Genomic DNA, 20,980 nt, shown 5'->3' with positions numbered 1-20,980 from the left:
GTGCAGGGTTACTAGATTTGTAACCTAATTCTATTGAACTGTTTTTAACCTTTTCACGGTAAGATTGTTGATAAGCCACTCAAAGTCCTTTGGGGTTGGAGTAGCATATAAACTCTGCAGGAGGAGGAGAAATTTAAAATCACAAACTATAATGGAATTCAAATGCCAAATGCCCAAACCATCAGGAACCATCAGGAGGAAGACTACAAGTATCTGGGCATTTTACAGTTGAATAACACCAAGCATGGGCAAATTACAAATATGATTAATAAAGAATACATCCAGAGTGAGAATTGTGCTAAAGACAAAATTGAATGGTGGAAACACCATAAAAGTCATCAATATCTGGATCATATCTATGATACGATATACTGCTGGAATTATTAACTGACACAATATGAACTGAACAGTTTGAACCCAAAAACAATAAAGCTAATGACTCTTCACTATGCATTACATCTCTGCAGAAATGGAGACAGAGATTTACTTCAAGTCAAACAAACTGTCAAAGAAAAGCATGCATTGGCCGGTTACATAAAAGACAGCAAAGTACAAGCATTAATACAAGTTCGAAATTTAATGTGCAGGAAAGAAAACATGAATATTGAAATAATGTAGTAAAAAAGAACAGAATGCTCAAAAGGAAAAGCATTGTATGATCAATTGCTACAAAAGATTGAGGCAGAAATGGATAAAGATAAAACTTAGCAATGGACCATTGCTGGACCATTAAAAAAAGAAACCGAAGGCTTGAATTTGGCTGCTCAAGAGCAAGCTATTTGAAGTAATATAATCAAGGTTAGAATGGAGAAATCATCAAATGATTCAAGTGCAGAAGGTACAGAGGCAGGAGAAATGGTAGATCATAAAATCATCTCATGCAAGAAGATTGCACAAACTCATTATAAACAATATAACAGTTGCCAAAATGATTAATTGTAACATCTGTAAATGTCATGTCCAGGAATGAAAGAATTGGTGGGAAAAAGTAGTTGAAAATGAGCAGGTAAAAGTATTGTGGGATTTTGGGATTTCTGATTACACACTAATAAAGTCTTGTCCCATAACACACCAGATATAACTATAATTGAAAAGAAGAAAGTGTGGATAATTGATGGGGCAATTCCAAGGATATTAGAATAGAAGACAAATAATTGGAGAAGATCACAAAATATCAGGATCTGAAAATCAAAACATAACCATTATGGTATAAACTAGCCATGGTAGTCCCCGTGTTTATCAGCACACTGGGTGCCATATCCAAAAATATTGGATGGCACTTAGAAAATGTGCACATTGAAAAAATTTCTATCTGTCAATGTCACACTGCTTAAATCTGCATACATATCTTACAATCTTACCAGGTTATTGATAAAAACTTGATGAATATGAAAGTGAACACTACCTAAAGAACTGAAAGTTGTGATTTCATAATTTTGTGTTATAATAATAAAAAGGAGAGGGACACTGAAATTTTCAGCTCTCCCCTCATGTCACTTATCATCATATTTCATAAGGTCTTCAAAGGCCACTTTAAAAAAGTGTGCAGACTCTCTTTGAAAATAATTTCTACCTCTGGTTTAGAATAATGTGTGACCTAGAAACTCTGGTTTGTTTTACTCTGTTCACTGTCATAAGATGAAAAGCTTGTTTGTATAAACACAGATGACTCTATATAATAGCAGAATTTGATGACAGAAGAAACCAACAAATTTTGGCTACTTTCTAGCAATGTTGTGAAATCGGTTAATGTTAAGAGGAAACACAATGACTGTATGTTAGGGAAGCATAACATCTGGGAGGATTGTTACTCGAAACTAGGCATAACAAAGTTAAGCTAATTGAGAAAAACTGATTTTGTTTTGAAAAATGAAGTGATGGTTTCCACAATGGAAGCCTTGATAGAGAAAATATGTCAAAAATGGAAATGAAGTCCTAAGGAAAAGCTACATATGCTTTAAGAACTAGCCCCCCAGGCTAACAAGGCTATATCTGGAAAGAAGTATAAATGTAGGCCAGCAGACAGTTAATTTTAAGCAAAGCCGCAAAAGTGTCCTGTATATTAAAAGGAATGTAACAGTCACATGATCTGAGGAAGACAATATGGCTTTTAGAAATGGGCACATATGAAAAACTCACTTCAAGTTTAGAAAATGGCAACGTCCAGAACCTAAAAAAGACTGTCTGTAGCTGAATCTTTAGATACAAACGCACACAAACACAAGTATCCAGAAAATAATTAGAGTGGGAGATAAGACAGTATCAGCCATGACCACACATACTCCCTATAACCGTGATGGCGAACCTATGGCACGCGTGCCACAGGTGGCACGCAGCATCCTCTCTCATGGCACGCGAGCTGTTGCCCCAGTTCAGCTCCGCTGCGCATACGCGCACACCTCCAGCCACCCAGTTGGTTTTCGGGTCTCTGCCGTGCATGTGCAGGGGGCGGGATGCATGCGGGCGGTTCGTACATGTGCAGGGGCAGGACACATGAGGTGTGTGCGCACGCATGTGTGGGGGTTTGCATTCGTGCACACGCACACACGCTTTGGACACTCAGTCTGGGAAAGGTTAGCCATCACTGCCCTATAAGGTTAGAAACAAATATCTCTTTATCCTGTATACCATCCCTAATCTTACAAGCAAATGCACAAAACATCAACTTTTCAATCTTGGTGTCAAACAAAAGTCCGTAAATGGTTGTCAAAACTTTGCAAAAAAAAAAAAGTGTCTTATTTTAACATTGATCAAATAGCACCTGGAGGCAGGACAAGAAGCAATAAATAGAAGCTCTTCAGAGGGAGATCCAACCTGGAACGAAGGAGAAATTTCCTGACAGTAGGAACAATTAATCAGTAGAACAGCTTGCCTCCCAGAGCTATAGGTGCTCCGTAGGTTTATTCTATGAGACCGATACAATATACTATACTATACTGCAGAGGTAAAAGAAGGTAGGATTGAAAGGCCACATGCTCTGCCACTATTAAAATAAAGCACAGCTAATTCAAACATCTGGCAGGAAGGCAGGTGTGTATCTTTCTCAATCACTGCTAAAAGTAAACTTGTTATTCCAACCACCGATTTTAAAAATGAGGCTGCATATCATGTTTTACTGCCTTGTAACCAAGAACCTGTCACATAGAGAAGGGAAAAAAAGGTAATTCCTGACCAAACAGCCCTGTAAAGCTAACAAAGGAAACTGAGTCATGCAAGCATTGAGAAAAGAAAAAAGGGTGCGGCACCAAATAAAGGTGACTAGGTGACTAGGAGACAACAAGAAGGTTGAGAAATGATAAAATGAAAGCAGGATTAGTCAGGAAATTATTGCAGAAATGGAAGGCAGACAGGGTATGAGTTGGCCTGTAGCAAACTCTTGGACAGCATACATACCAATAGCACTTAGACTTATATAACAGTGCTTTACAGCCTTCTTCTCTAAGACATTTTACAGAGTCAGCATATTGCCACCAATCTGGGCCCTCATTTTATTGACCTCAGAAAGATTGAATCAGCCTTGAGCTGGTCATAATTGAACTCTTGAAGTGAGCAGTGAGTTATCCCTGCAGTACTGCATTCTAACCACTGCGCCACCATGGCTCTTATGTCCTTATAAAAACTTAGACTAATGCCAAGGGAATTACTAAAATTAAAATTTTCAGACCCATTCCATTGAAAAAAGGTATTTTATACAGGAAAAAATATGCACATTTTGACCAGAATGAAGATTCTGACCGCAACACCACCAACAATAACAACAACAGTGACAACAAAAGTGAATGGGCATTACAATCTGTTTTCCTGGGACATCAGCAACTGCTTTTTCACATGGAACTAGCAATATATTGTACTAGAAGAAGGAATGTTAAGCACCAGTAGACACATTTTATTTTGTTGAGAGCCAAGAAAGACAGACTAGAGCAGGACTTAGATCATTAATCTAATCATTTCCCCTTCTACTGGGGAATGTTTATTAATGCATGATGCCATGAGATGGTTTGTTATGCAGACTGATGCTGATAAGGGCTAAGAGGGAGTGACTGATGCAAGTCATCTTCCATGACTAATGGGAGGACTCGGAATGTGGCTCTCCCTGCCCCTAATCCAATTTTTCCATCATTATACCATACTGCCCCTAAAAGAAATGTAAATTTTAAAAAAATCAGCTTTCTGCTTAAGAAAGTTGCTACATGTATATCTCTGACTCTTGTAGTCAAGAATTTAAAACCCTCAGTTATATGAAAAATGGAACAAATCTGTTTCCAAAACACTGGTTTCTTCCAAAGGTTTCATTTCTCCCAGGAATCTATGCTACCAAAAATGCACAAAGCCCTCCAAACGCTGGAATCAGCTTGCTCCAGTGGAAAAGCAAATTCCCTGATTATCATACTAGACAGGAATAAGGAGAGAAAAATACAGGCCCTTTTCCCTGTCTGAAAAGTGCAATATACAGTATGTATTCAAAAATGCAAATTCTTAAAACAGACAATTATGGAACAAGCATCTGGGAATCCAGCTTCATAAAGCTAACAGAACAAAGGGCTGTTCCAGGAAAAACCATCTGAAAGATTCATCCCAGAATTTTTAGACCTCAAGAAGAAAATGTAGACAATCTGAAGGAAAAGGTCCTATTATATTCCATTCACACGCAAGCACACACATTTTTAAAAAACAAATTCCAACTGACTTATTCTTTTGCTGTTGAGTCTTTGCTAACCTGTCATTTGGGGAAAGTACGTAGTTTAACCAGTCTGAAGAACATTGGCCATAAAGCAGAATATAAAAAAAAATGAAAAAGGAATCTGCATTTTATGTTATATTCTTAAGTTTATGAGTTGAATGAATTTGTCCCTGACTGGTTTATCCTCAGTTTTTCTTTTTATTTTCTGATGTGTTTCATTTATTATACTTCATTATTGTATTGAAGTTTTTATTGTGTTGAGTCGCTTTATGTGTGAGATAGTCATATACAGTAAATCTAATAAATAAATAAAAGAATTATGCTGAACTACTTCTCAGTAGGCATCTGCCTATCATAAATGAAGAACAAGGCACATTTATGACACCGAGTTTGCAAAGAATATGACTGCTGCTGGTAACAACTCTCCACTGCTTTGCTTACTGTCTTTTTATTTAAGGAAGATAGGAATAGATTACCCAAAGCTTATGAACAATGCAGGTAATTGCATGTCAGATTTATAAAGCAACAATTTGAATTGTTGACTATGGTAGTAAGTATAATCCCCTAAGTGTTCCACAGGTAAGAAACATTTTATAAACTTTTCGGTTTTAAGTCCTCAAATGACTCAACATGTGTGTTTTCATTTCTAAGGTCAATAAAGCTATACTATCCTAGGGATGACACCAGTTGAAGCAGGGTGGAAAAATGAAATTTGGATTTTGAAGTTTTGAGCTCCATTCCTGCAGCCCACTGGAGTAGTTCTCTTTCATGTATGGAGGGTATCTGAACACCTCTGGTGGGTTGGAGAAATGGAGCTCAAATCCCAACAATCTGTTCCTGCAGCCCACTAGAACAGTTTTCTTCCGTGCATAGAAGGGAGCTGAACTCAGGAGGCAGCTCTTTTGTTCCATCCACTTAATGACCTGGGGGATGGTTTAATGACTGCAACTGGGAATGCCAGGATTGCAGACATTGAGAGCAGCAGTCACGTGTGTATCTTGCTTAACAACCACTTCTCTCAACAAACAATATTCAGAGTCCCAATTGTGGTTATAAAGAATAGAATAACAGAATTGGAAGGGACCTTGGAGGTTTTCTAGTCCAACCCCCTGCTTAGGCAGGAAACTCTACACCACTTCAGGTCGAATTAAATTGAAGACTATCTGTAGTCTACATAAAAGGAATTAGAAAGAGGAAAAATAGGAAGATAAATAACTCATCTACTGAGAAGACTGTGTTGCAATTCTCCTTTTGTTTTTAAAAAGGTAAAAAATACGGAGATGGTATTGTGACATTCATAACAATTCACGTCACGCGAGCTGGTGAATTTCGGAACATATTTGCAATCACATTTTCCATACAACAACCTGGCTTTGTCTCATGTATAAAATGTAATCGGTGGGATCAGGGACATCAAGGGTGATATTCAGCCAGTTTGAACTGGTTTGGGCGAACTGGTAGTGGCGATCTGTGGGTGCCACCCACCCGCCCCGGCGCTATGCCATCCTATTTAGCCACATTTTCTAAGATGCATGCATGCGTGCAAGCTGTGCGGGTGAGCAAAGTGCATGCGCTCACATTTTTGGTGGTAAAATTATGTGGAACCCACCTCTGAGGGACATGTTAAAAAACAGATTGCTGCATAATATGCAAAAATTGTGAACTGGTATATGTCTAAAATACTAAGAAGGCAGCATTTGTATCACAAATGCCTACAGTGAATGAAATTATACAGTAGAAGATTAAAAGGGTAGTTAATCTATTTTCTTCACTTCAGTTTTCGAAACAGCCAAAGTACTATTTATTTTAAATATTTGCAATGCTGCCTCTTGGCCTTCTCCCAATCATGATTAGGGTTTTTTGGTTGTTGTTGGATGAATACGAACTGTCTTCTAACACATGTTAAAAGGGAAAACCTCTTCTTTTCAGACTGGATGCAAACTACCCCAGAACCAGAGGGAGTTGGCTGAAGGGCAGCCTAATCAATGAGTATAAATCCATATTACAGCAAGGAGAATTTCACATATGACAATTGCCTTTGGAGTCCAAATTACTTGCCTTTCCCAGTTATAGGGTAACATACCTAACTCTCCACCCATTCCAAGAATTTAGAAGATGGAAAGAGAGGTCTCTGCATGGAAAGATGAATAAAAGAAAACCATATGCAGAGATTTATTCCTTCTTAATTTGTCCTGAGAAGTTAAGGCAGCCCAAAGTCAGGAGAATATTTTTACTGCTATTTTACACCTGACCTTGAAGCTGCTTGCTTGTGATTAATAGTAGTGCATTTTTAGTAGGACATGGTTTGGTTAACTCCTGACAAAAAATATTCTGAAATTTATCAAAAACTTCTACCTGCCTTATCAGAAAATCTGTAGAAATGATCTTGAAAGTTTTGGCTCTTATTCAGCATTATTATAAAATGAAATTGGAACTTTTTTTGATATCAAACAGAAAAAAGGGAGCAAAAGATTATGCTGACATAATCTAAACAACTGTTATAGTTCTTTTAAAAAATAGTTATAAAACAAAACTTAAGGATGAGGTATTGAGTGAAAACATAATCATTTGGTACAGATTGAAACATTTTACTTGAGGCCTGTTCCCAGGGGCACCCATGATTACATGCAGACAGAGGGTATAACTTATTAGTTCAGAGACTGTACAACACAGAAGCAGAAATACTAATTACAAAATGTAATTGTATGAAGTAAGCATCACCTATTTTTTGCATGAGGAAAGTAAGTTATCATTTTGTATTAAACATACTCAACTGCTATGGAAATGTAGTCATCCTGTTAGTTGGCACTTTATGACTGCATTTGGAACCAGAATTTCCATCACTAAGCGATGCGGTCAATAAGTGTGCATTCCAAATACCCCAAATTTTAATCACATGACCATGGGGACACTACGATGATCATAAGTGCAAGAACAAGTCACAAGTCACTTTTCAGAGCCCTCGTAACTTCAAAGGGTTGTTAAACGAATGGACATAAGTCAAGGACTACTTACATAAATAGAGTGTGTGACAGCAATTGCGTGCCCAATCAAATATTCTATAGATTAGTTAAAAACAAAACAAGACAATGAAGGTCATCAGGAGTGGCCAGCTGTAAGTGAAAATTCTTGTGGTAATGGAATATTTCATAGAAAATAGTCTTTTTGTCTACTTAAAGTATTTTAAGTATTTCAAGTAACTAACATTCTAGAATTTATTTATTTTTTTTACATATTAATATATTATTTTAATTTATAAATTAGGTAAATCTGTTTTTCAAGGAATGTCAATTATTTTTGTTTCTCATTCAATTTTCCAACAAGTACTGTCAAATTGTTAATATATTTTTATAGATTATGTATAAAGTTTATCTCTACTAAATATTCCCTGTGGAGCTACTTAGTCAGTCTTTTCAACTTTTCCAAAGATCTGACTCTAGAAATTTATACATAAAAATTTTCAACTGGTTTTTGAAATAGATTTCAATATTAACGCTTTTTGGGAAATTATAATCTTAGTATGTTGAAAGGAAACAGAGAAATAACCAACTTCAATCAAATTACAAGGTCTTTTATTATTCCAGGCTTTAAAATAATTTTTATTAGTTTATCCCCTGCAGCTCTTCAAAATAATACTCAGAGGATCTGTTATACAAGAGCAAAGCAGAATCTGTTCAACTGACTAAAACTGTTTCATTCGTAAATGAACAGGTTTCAATTTATCATAATCTGGATGTTGCAAAAATATGTAGAGTTAAAAATGACAATGAATGAATTTTGAACAAGGATATGCAAAATAGTTGAATGAATCATTTAAACTGTTTTATTACTATTTATTAATTTAATGCCTTGATCTCACAATAATTAATTTAACCTCATGACTCCAATTACACAAATTGGAGTCTTTTAAAGAACTTTTCACTGTTACCTTATTTATTATTTTTCCTTTTAGACTATATATTTATTATGGTGATATTTTTTATTTGCATGTCACAGTTATATGCAGTATGTTAAAATGTTATTTATCATTATGAATGATTACCAAGCCCAGGTCAATTCCCGGAATCAGGACTGAAATCTTATTTCGGAGCAGTATCACTTAGCCTGTTCATTGACATTCAATGTTGGCTATGTTTAAGCCAAAGCAACAGATGTTCACATAATTGTTTGACTGACAAAAGCACATTGACATTCATGAACCCCTAGTAAAGAAGCATGGCAGGGATTTTTAAACCTCACAGAATTGTGACAATTGGTGCAATAAATAAGAGATTAAATAAATAAAATTAGATGATTTATTTTTGATAGTTGGATATCCCATCTTTTCATCACGGTGGCATATACCGCACTTTGTTCTTCTATTTTCCCCCACAGCTATCACCTTCTGAGATAGGTTGGGCCAAGAGAGAAGAACTGGCCCCAAATCACTCAGAACCTCTATTTCATATGGCAAATATATAGATTGGGACATCTTTCGAAACTGGTTCTGAGCCTTACTCTCTGCTTCACACAGTCCACTGAAGATTTATCCAAGCAAAGCAGGACAAATCCCGTTCTGCTTGAACAATCCTTTAGAAAAACTACGCAACTCTTCTCACCGAAGTTGTTTGCCATGACTCACAACTGAAGTTGAGGTTTGAGATTTATCAAGTCAGAAATACAGGAGCCATTTAGTTAATTCAAATATAACCTGTAGGATATATTTAATTTGGTTTTAAAATCTGTAGGAATATTGCTCACAACTTCTGTTTCTGTATTTCATCCAGCATTTTCTTCCAACAGCTCTCTATAAGAGATACAGAGTGTTTTAAGTGATAGTTTGTTAGAATTTGATGGACCAGAATAAAATCTTATATATTAAATAGGGCCACAGGAGAATGCTCACACACCTGATACTAAAGGTTATTAATTGGGCTACCAATTGTTCCTTGTTCCCTAATGAATGACAAAGTAGATATTGAAGTATCTCTGGGCTTTTAACTTATTTTTTTTATTAATGTATCTTACATAAATGGACATGTCCTGGTTTGAGCCGGCTTTCCTATTCGTTAGCATTCCCTGGCCAATAACTAAAATAATTTATTCTTCTGGGAATTTCAAAATGAGGCTTCAATTATGGAAATTGTGTAAGAACTGAACAAATATCGCTGAAGCAAGTAGTCAAAGGAGACAAGTCTCAAGTCTCCTGAAAGACATATGAATGCTTAATTCCATGATAGATTGCAGTCGGTCCATTTAATATGATCCTTGAACAAAATCAACATTTTTACATTTTCATACCTGAACATGAAAAATGACAATATGAGACTAAGGCATTCCTTAGACTAGACCATTCGTTCCTCTCCTCCAATTCTATCCAATTTACCGTAAGAAAACAACTGTGTATATTTAAACACCCAATACAGGTAACCCTCGATTTCAACCACATTTGAGCCCAAAATTTATGTTGCTAAGTGAGACATTTGTTAAGCAAATTTTGCCCCATTTTATGACCTTTCTTGCCCCAGTTGTTAAGTGAATCACCACAGTTGTTAAGTTAGTGACATGGTTCTTAAGTGAATCTGGCTTCCCCACTGACTTTGCTTGTCAGAAAGTTGCAAAATGGGATCACATGACCCTGGTAAGCGGCAACCATCGTGAATATGAGTCAGTTGTCAAACGTCTGAATTTTGATCATGTGACCATGGGGATGCTGCAAAGTGTGAAAAATAGCCATAAGTCACTTTTTTCAGTGCCATTGTAACTTTGAACAGTCACTAAACCAACTGTTGTAAATCGAGGATTATCTGTAGATCCTGTTATTGCTTCTCTCTTTTCATCACAGGGAATATTTTCACAAGGAGTCTGAAAACATTTTTATCCCTCACAGGGGATAGTGCTTTTGTGACATGGGGGTCCAATGACACGACTGCACATCCTTCTGCAAAGAGCCCACAAATGGTCAGATGGCCCCCAACAACTCCTTTAATGGGCCTCTGTCAGGGCAGCCAGGCTCTAGGATGAGATAGTAACAAGTTAGTTCTTTTTTCAACTCTTGTAGGATTTGACTCTTCACTGTCAAGGCCAGATGGAGCAGAAAACAGACCACCAAATGCACCTCATTTGATGACTATAAGCACCTGGTTTTTGTTCAATTGTGCCACTAATCCTTTCATGCTTTCTTTTCCAACTCCAAAGGCTGTAAAGCTATATTTATAGCTTGAGATGAAGACCCATAGGAGCAAGGGTAAGGAATTCCAAACGACTAGACATGGAAACATTATGGTGCAGAAATACCTTTAAAACAAATGGCTCACTTAAGTACTTTTTGATCCAACAGAGCAGAAAAACAACTAGAAAATATAAACCATACAAATTGCTAGACAATGAAAGGCCTTCCTGATGAAACAACTGATCTTATGGCTTTGGGAGTAAGCTTTATTTACTTCTGAGTAATCACACACAAGATCAGGCTATAAAAGTTGTCAGTCTAGCAATGAATCGCCTTAAGAATTAGCATCATAGGCTGAGTTTGGGCTATGCTAGAAGGATCTGTTTGTTTCTAAACATGCTTGACAAGATGTCTCAATAGGGTATAATGTTCCTTTGTGAGCTGTCATCTGTCCATTGTTATGCACACTCTATTCAGGGACTTGATAGCAAAGAGCTGCTCTGTCCAAAGTAAACCACTTATTAGTCATTTCATGGATAGAAAGGTCCAGAATATTATGTTTAGTAATACCGAAATACTGAAACACTGTCTCCGGGAGACAGTGGAGAATAGAGTGAAGAATGGCCTGATGTGCTATGGTCCATGGGACTGTGGGGAGTTAAGCATGACTTAGCAACTGAAAAACAACAAAGACTGAAATAGCTAAAGGTAACATAGGTAGTCCTCAGGTTATGACAATAACTGGAACCAGGATCACCTGGTCACTAAATGATGTGGATGTAAAGCAGCGGTGAAATCCACTTACTTTTGCTACCGGTTCGGGAATGGGAGCACATGCACCTCTTCTGCGCAGGGGTGGGTTCTAAATTTTTTTACTACCGGTTCTGTGGGTGTGGCTTATTTTGTGGGCATGGTTTGATGGTCATGTGACAATTCTTTAGGATTTAGCAGAGGTACTGGTCTACCAGGCTTTTAACTGCTTGTAGAGCTGTACCAGTCTACCCATTTGTTCTTGGAGCGTCCCAATCTACCCATTTGTTTTTTGAGCATCCTGGTCTACCCATTTGTTCTTGGAGCGTCCTGGTCTACCCATTTGTTCTTGGAGCGTCCTGGTCTACCCATTTGTTTTTCGAGCGTCCTGGTCTACCCATTTGTTTTTCGAATGCACTGGTCTACCACCACACTGCCTTTTAACACTGATCAGCTGTAGGGCGGCCCTTTGAAGCCCCGCGGCAAGAGTTTAAACAGTTTTTTTCTTTCCAGCCCATCAGCTGGGACTCGGGAGGCAGCGAAAAATTGGGGGCGGGGACAAATAAAAGGGGGGGCGGGAGGGCCCAGTTCCCAAACAAAGAGAACCAGTTGGTGACATCATATAGTCATCGCTACCGGCTCGGCCGAACCGGGAGGAACCCACCACTGCTTCTGTGCATGTGTAGAGCCTTCTATGCATGCACAGAGGGTTAAAAACAGGATGTAATGACATCCCAGCAGGTGGGCGGAGCCTCTCACCACCAGTGCTACCGGTTCATGCGAGCCAGATAGATCTGGCTGGATTTCACCACTGATGTAAAGCACAGTGACAAGTGATTGCATTGCTTAGCACCAGCAATCCCAGCAGTCCCATTGCTATTGTAACCAGAAGGTAGGATTCCCAAACAAGAACAGAGCTGCTGTGGGGTTTTGGAAAAGTGCCGCTGGGGTTGGGGGAGATCAATGGAAGTCTTAGGAGAACTAATGTAGGCGCACATGAATTGGGAAAGGTCAGGGGAGGGCTTGGATGGCCTGGCAAAAGTCATACACAAGCACAGAAAGACTGGGTAGGGATGGATGGTGCAACAAAGGTATAACCAATGGAAGGCCAGGGTGAGTTGGAATTGACTTTTGGCCTTCCCAACTGGCTTCCTCACTTTGTTTGTAGGAAGCTGGTGGGGAAAGTTGCAAATGGAGAACATGCAACCTGGGATGCTGCAACCTTCATAAGTGTGAGCTGGCTGCCATGTGTCCGAATTATGATCACGTGACTGCAGGGGCACTGAGAGCAGGAATTTTGAGGACCAGATGCAACTACCACTTGTTCAGTACCATTGCAACTTTGGTCACTGAATCAATGGTTGGTAAGCGAGGACTACCTGTAGAAGACAAGGATTGAATAAATTCAATATATTTGTCCTTCACCAAAGATACAAAATTACTTATCTACCATGGAGAAAGAAACACCAGCATTTGGCAAGTATTGTTACCAAGTCAGTTTCCATCACACATAATGTAATGTACTTTGAATAATCATATAGTACAAAATAATGCTAACAGATGATAACTTTTTGCAATATTGTTTCTACTCATGGGGAAATATGTTGCCTACAAGCAATTGGTTCATGTAGATTTAAAGGAAGGAAACAAGACTGTTCCACTGTGGCTAATGTTCATTTCTTCTAAGTATGTCAGAGAAATCTGTCAAGGTTTCTTTCCCAAGCGAAACAAATTGATCCACCCAAGCGGATGAAGATGAATGAACATATAACCCAAAGATTCTGTTCAGGTTCATTTTGAAATAGATCTTAGATCTAAGTAGTATCCAGAGGTGGGGGGAAAGTACACATGCCAGAGAACAACTGAATACTAAATTCTAGACTGGTGACTAAATATTCTCCTAAAGTAGTAAATATTGAGAACCAGTCCTTGATGCATAAATTTATTTCCAACTCTATTAAATTCCATAGAAACAGAAATTTGGTATAATTCAATGACGCTAAAGGGTTTTCCTCCAACTGAGGATCCAAACCTCACAGCAATAAATAATGTATTGAAGTTTTACATTTCAGGGGCATGGCAACCCTTTCCTAAAGCAGCATTCCTATTTGGAATAGCAATTTCAAAGTTGTGTTTAAGGACGATAATCCTTTTGAAGTAGCACGGCTTGCTGAAATTTTCATAAGGCCCTAGCAAAACAACCGGAGACCAGTGGTTAGATTTTTGATACGTTAGACTTGCATAAAACAAACCGAAGTTTGGATATTTATTCAACCTTGTCATCAGAGCAGCCGTTTGTCTTTTTTCATAAAGCAAGGTTGTTGCTTTTTTTTAATGCTTCAGGACAATGACAAAATGTTACATTCTGCAAACAATGGCAGTGCACAAAAACAGCGTTTGAACTTCCTGGGGCCCCAAAATATCAAAACAAGAAATTCACAGTATCTGAATTGTGTGGATGTTTAACCGCCAGTTAAATAAACATATCTACTAAAGCAAAGTCTAGGATTCTTCCTAAGTAGTAACATATGACTTTTCTGCAAATAGATTGGGTTTTTCTCTCTCTCCCAATAGTGGGGAAAAGTATGGTTAGACAGGTATATGACATCTTTTGCCAACTGGATGGGGTGGGAGGGAACGGGGGTGAAAGTATTCAAAAGTCATCAAAGTAAAGCCAGGCAAAGACATTTAGGGTTTACGCTGCCTCCAGTATCAGCAGTCTTCCATTTATATTGACAGTCTAAATCCACAGTTGCTTTCCACCAGTTTAAGGAAGAACTGAAAAAGTTCCATAAGCTCAGAGCATCTGTGTGTAGTCTTGTGCCAGAAAGGGAGTGGCATTGTTTTTAAAATAACTACTGTCAACTATACAACCACATTTCCATAGGAAAAAAGAAAGGGTGTTAGTGAAAGACCAGAACACACACAGGATAGCATTGCTGTAGCAGGTTGGCAATGAAACCCTGTCTTTACCTTCATTGTTAATAATTAGGAGCACACCCAGTTACTCACTCCCCTACCAGTCACTTACTGTGGCACCTGCTCTCCGAGACAATCTCCCTCTTGCTCTGACTGGCCCCAACCCTGTTGATGTTTAAAAAGGAATTAAAATCCTGTCTTTTTCCTCTGGTGCTGTGACTGGGGTGTCCCACCCAAAGAAAGAAGGAGCTATGGCTTACATTTATTTTAATTGAATTGTCTATTTGTTTTTGCTTATTTTTGGTTTACTGTAATCCTCTTAGAGTCACAAAGTGGGACAACCAAATAAATTTCATAAGCAAGCACATTTTAAAATAAAGATATATAATTCTTAGGCAACTGGTGGACATCAAAGAGGTTTGGAGAATACAAACAAAAAGCAGGACAATTGCTTATCATGTGCTATTTGGAAATCGGTACAGTACCAGTTTGATGTAGTGGTTAAGGCATTAAGCTAGAAACCAGGAGACTGTAAATTCACCTTAGGCATGAAGTCAGCTAAAATGATCTTCAGCTGGTCTCTATTTCTCAGCTCTAGAAAGAAGGCAGTGGCAAACCACTTCTGAAAAATCTTGTTAAGAAAACTGCAGGGACTTATCCAGGCAGTCTCCAAGAATCAGACATGATTGAATGGAAGGGGGAAAATCAGTATAGAATCAAGCCAAGATCAGAGAGTATGCAAATGTTTAGTGTTGAACTGTTTCAAGTGTGAAACTTCATAAAACATCCTAGATTGAGTGCAAAGCTGTTTTTTTCAAGTGCAACATGGGCTATTTCAAGTATTTTGGATATACTGAACTGAAAACCAAGCTGTTCCAAATGCAAAGTTCTTTTTATATCAAATATTTCCAGAATATTTCAGGACAGCTCATCTGGTGCAATTTGTGATTTAATTTAAATAAACAATCCTTTGATTTGTATAAAATTATAGGACTCCTATCACAGAATGATTCTATTCTTTCATGGAAGAAGACATTAAAGGTAGTTCTTGACTTACCACCATTCGTTCAGTGACCATTCAAAGTTATAGTGGCACTGAAAAAATGACTTTTGACTCTTTTTCATACTTATGACTATTGCAGCACCTCCACTTGATCAAAATTTGGATGCTTGGCAAATGGCATGTATATATGACAGCTACAGTGGCCCGAGTCATGTGATCACCTTTCGTGAACTTCTGATGAGCAAAATCAATGGGGAAGCCAGGTTCACTTAACAACCCTGTTGCTAACAACCGCAGCGATTCACTTAACAACTGTGACAAAAAAGATCGTAAAATGGAACAAAAACTTACTTAACAATTATCTTGCTTAGTAATGGAAATTTTGGGCTCAATTGTGGACGTACATTGAGGAGTACCTGTACTGCATAAGTCAATGGACAAAAGCATTTATGCTTTTCTTTTTTAAAAAAATACATATTTCTAGTGTAAAAAAATGTTCATTGGGAGAAAAAATGTTGACTTAGCACAACCTTTGATACTGTCAGTCAGTTGTCTACATTTGATCCCTTCTTTGTGCTGGTACTACAACTCCCAGATTCCCAGAAAGCATAATGTTCCAATATTAAACATCCACATTTCAGCAATATATTCTTATGGGTTGTTAGGAAAGCCGGAATTTATGGTTTTAATAGTTCTGGACAGGTTGGGGAAGAGCGCCCTAAATTACATCTACTGATGTAATTTAACTAACTGATACAGACAGAAAAATTTGCTCATAGTTATATTTACCTACCCATATTATCATTTGACAGAGGAACATTTAACATCAAATACGAATGGGGAAAAATCTAATGGATGTGTAACTTTTTCTCTGTCAATTGAGAAAAGATTCTTTGGCCATGGTATTTTAAAAATTAGTAATCTGCCCATAGTCTTTATTATTTCTTTATTAGGTTTAAATTCTCCTGAAAGTTATGGTACAAGTTTTAAGCTTATTTCGTCCTAATCAGAGATACTGTATGTGAGTTCTGATTAAGTAGCTCAGGAAATGGCATTGTTCTGTATAACAAGTCCTGGAAATAGTCCTATTTTAGAATCCTAACACTGAAACAAACTTTTAAGCTATATCCCAGTAAACCCTTGGGTAAATATAGAAAAGCAACTTCCTATATGGGCCATATGTGACGTGTTATCTATTTCTTAAATATGTTTTCATTTACCCTGTGCTTCTTCACTAATTCTTCTGGTTATTTGGGGGAAGTAGCCGGTTAGTCTACTCTTCCACTGAAATACAATAACAGGGACTATATCCAATTTGAGGGCACCCTGCTCATATAGAGTTATTTTCTTTCTCCTACAGCCTTCCATCTGCCTTGACTCTGCTCCAAGAGATGCCTCTTATTCCTCTACAACACATGTGTGGCACCTATGGGTTTGCAATGGGAATATTTTTTCTACTTTAGTCTATAATTTACATGTATTTTATTTATCAAATTTATATGGCTACCCATCTCAGAATGGCGTACAGCAAAAAAAAAAAAAAAAAAAAGTAGCACATATCCTGAAACCATTATAAATCATAAATACATTCTATCCAACAATGTAAGAACTGTAACCTCAGAGAAAGGACTAGTTTCCCACTCAAAAACAAAACAAACAAACAAACAAACAAACAGCACATCAAATGTGCAAAGCTTAAGGGAAATTTTAGGGTGCTTTGGGTAACTGCAAATATTTAAATCTTTTAAAACACATAAAAAATTGGTGTTGAAACATTAGTATCTGAATAGTACAAGTGTTAAGCTGTTCCTTAAAGTAGCTGTGAAATTTCATAGCTGAGAATTACTTTCCCTGCTGGATGTCACTTGTCACCAAATGTTAACGCAGGTGGCCAACTCACCCAAACACAAATGTTTCTCATTGGAAAATTGTTATAGTTGATAAGTTCTTCAACTGTGGTGCACATTAGAATTTTGTGATGAAAATGTTTTCTACTTGATCAATTTTGTCATCAGGCTCCAGGATTCATTTATCTGGATATTCCTTCAGAAAACAATTAGGATGCCTGCTCCAATATCGGCCTTCTAAAGTTTGGAGCCTGTCTTACATCACAGGGACAGTTCTGCATTTAAAAGTAAATTGCAACATGAGTGGGTTTACTTTTACAATCTTCTTGGCAACGTTCTTTGCTATCCCTGTCTTATGGATCAAGGCTAAGGAATCAATGAAGTGGGTTGAGTTGAAAAGTCAGATCCAGCTTCCTGCTGCCTGAGCAGGATGGACAATGTCAAGAATCCAGCTTAGGTTGGGAACTCCTATTAGTTGCAATCATTCACTTTATAATTGCACAAAAAGATAAGGAGACATTCTTCTGATTTTTCGTGCAAGGAAAATTCTTTAAAATAAAGCGAGAGTGCAAGAAGTACTATATCCCCCATTTTCTTTCCAAAGAAGAGAAGAATATTAGAGGCTGGACTGTACACAGGACTTCTAAGAGCTGCTCTACAAAGTGTATTAATGCAAACCAAGTACAGGTAATGCATAACTTACAACCATTCACTCGGTGACAATTTGAAGTTACAATGACATTGTAAAAAGTGACTTACGACCATTTTTCTCACAACTGTTGTGAGAAGACATGTTGTGCAGCATCTTGATGGTCACAGGATCAAAATTTGGACACTTAGCAACTGACATGTGTTTATGAACACATGCGGTGTCCAGGGGTCATGGGATTTCCTTTCCGACAAGCAAAGTCAGTGAGGAAACCAGATTCACTTAACAAGCAGTGATTCACTTAACAACTGTGGCAAGAAAGGCAGTAAAATGGGGCAAAACTCACTTAACAATTGTCTTGCTTACCAACAGAAATATTGGGCTCATTTGTGGTTGTAAGTCGAGGATTACTTGTACTTCTTTTCAAACCATTAAAGCAGACTTTTCTTCTGCAAGATTCAGGTGGATCTTTTGAACATTGCCCAAAATTATCTGCATATGCATACACAAACAATATTTCATCAGAGCTGGAACTGCCAATGAAACAAAGCCGCTGTGCTTTTACATTCTTCAGAAGGGTGTAAGGATAGGCTTCAATGCAACAGTATAATCCCAAGAAATTAAAACAGAGGTCACACAATAATGCCCTTGGAGAAATTTTTCCTTCAGAAACATATTTCTGAAATTTCTGCTCTAATACAGTTAAGAACCCTTGACTGGTCACGTCAAACATTACCTGAAGAGGGAATATCAAACATCTGTTCCTCCTAAAAAAAGTGGGAGTTCAAATTTTAGCTTATTTCTTTTTTTCACCCACTTCTTAAAAACTATTGGAGTACCTATTGCAAATAAATTAAGCAAGTAAACATAAAAGCACAAGGTAAAGAGAACATTTTATTTAATCAAAAGTAATCATGCCAAAGAAAAAGCACTGTGAAAGTTCACTGCTGTCACTCTGCTTAAGCCAAAATGACTAGTGCTGGATATTCTGAAGTTTACCTATTATTTTGAACTTCATTCTGCAATCAAATAGCTCAAGGCAAACTGAGGCAATTGCAAATAAAACTCTGCTACTTCTCTTGAGCAGCTCTTTTCAGGGCACGCTGCCAATTAAGATTGAAAAACTTATTTTTTTTTTCACACAATAAAATATCTGATGTTTCTTGGCATACTCTTTATTTATATGGATCACCTGGCAATTATTTCTTATACCTGCATTTAGAAACCTAAAAAACTCCAAAGGGTTGCTTATCTGGCATCTTAACAGACATGTTCCAGGTGCAGTACTAATCATGCACAATGGCTTAGATAACTTCATAAGTGAATTCATAAGATGAGATACAGCAGTTCTGCACATCCCTGGGGCTTCATCTTTTGCCTCTGGACTTAGAGAAATGAGGCACAAAGGACAACTTCTGTAATGGTGCACATCCTAAATACAGGTTATGTAACATCTTGATCATTTATCTTCTAAATTTAGTGAAATTTCAACTCTTCAACTCCCAAATTCTAAAGTTTATTTATTTTCTCTTTGTTTTGAAAAAGAACAGGTACCATTTTAATAAATAATGACCAAAACCTTTCCCCTATGTATTTGAGTATGCAAATTAACCGAAACAATAAACATTTAGGTGGCATTTATATTTAAGAAATGAAATTATCTAATGGCAATAACAATTTCATTTCAGGATGCAAATTTTTATTCTTTTAGGTATAGTCTTCAAACAAAAAAATAATAAATGCAGATTACCACATTTGCTCAATTAAACCAACCAATGAATGATAGGATTAAGCCTGCATTGTGAATATGACAATGCAGGCTTCCTGCATTGTCACCTAAGTGACCTTCCAGAGTCACTTAGGTGGAATAGGCAGTATAGAAATTTAATAAATAAAAATTTATTTATTTATATTATTTATTATTGGACTTATATGCCGCCCTTTCTCCACAAGGACTTAGGGCGGCTCACAGCAATAACAACAAGTCCAATTAAAATTCAACAATAAAAACTAAAATTCCCATTAAAACCCCATTCAGTCCAGGCCAGCTTGGCGAAACAGCCATGTTTTAAGGTCACGGCAGAAGGAGCGAAGGTTGGGGGCTACCCGGAGCTCCAAGGGGAGCTGATTCCAGAGGGTACGTGTGCCCACAGAGAAGGCTTGCTCCCTAGGGCCGTCAGCCGACATTATGTGGCCAATGGGACCCCAAGCAGGCCCTCTCTATGTGAGCGCACGGGGCGATGGGGAGCTGTTGTTGGCCGCAGGTGATCTGCCAAATACCCCGGGCCTAAGCCATGTAGGGCTTTATAGGTAATCACCAGCACCTTGAACCTCACCCGGTGGGCAACAGGTAACCAATGCAGGTCACACAGGAGGGGTGTGACATGGGAACATCGGGACACTCCCATCACTATCCGCGCAGCCGCATTCTGCACCAGCTGAAGCCTCCGAGTGGTTTTCAAGGGCAGCCCCATGTAGAGAGCATTGCAATAGTCAATCCAACAACAATATCCAACAACAATTCCCACCCTCTAATATTAGCGAGTACTATAGCTTGGCCTGTCAGTGCTAGAGAGGCCTATAGTTGTAGGCCTCAGATTGAAGCTATCTGGGCTCAAGGCATTAGTTTGATTGATGAGGGAATGTGTGAGGGAATTTAGCTGGCCATTCGGTTTTCTAAATCTCCTCTACTTGAAGCTTTTCATTTAGTCCCCCTGAGTTTCAAGTTCCTCCTTAGAAATTCTACCACAGCTTCTCTTAACCTCAAGAAGGCTTATGCTGCAAGCAATCCACACAGGAGTAACTATTTAATTCCCCCTCAACCCATACTCTGTAGTAATATACAGCTGAACCCGTGAATCCCATTCTAGAGTTGAATGTATAGCTATTGCAGATAGAAGTATCAGATATTGTTGCCACAATGTTAACAAGGCAAGAAAACCTGGATCAACTTTTGAATCCTTGCTTAGAAGCTCACCAA

General features: G+C 37.9%; 1 protein-coding gene across 2 annotated transcripts in view; it reads right to left on the bottom strand.

The window, feature by feature from the left end:
* The window catches only part of BAIAP2 (BAR/IMD domain containing adaptor protein 2), a 178,682-nt gene that overhangs the window by 52,945 nt on the left and 104,757 nt on the right, over nucleotides 1-20,980 (bottom strand). The gene's annotated exons all lie outside the window — the stretch shown is intronic.

This window comes from Pituophis catenifer, unplaced genomic scaffold, assembly GCF_029215685.1.
Source record: "Pituophis catenifer annectens isolate HBS135680 unplaced genomic scaffold, rPitCat1.0.hap2 SCAF_2, whole genome shotgun sequence".
Taxonomy (NCBI): domain Eukaryota; kingdom Metazoa; phylum Chordata; class Lepidosauria; order Squamata; family Colubridae; genus Pituophis; species Pituophis catenifer.
Note: the sequence above shows the minus strand (reverse complement) of the source record. Positions and strands in the feature narration are given on the sequence as shown.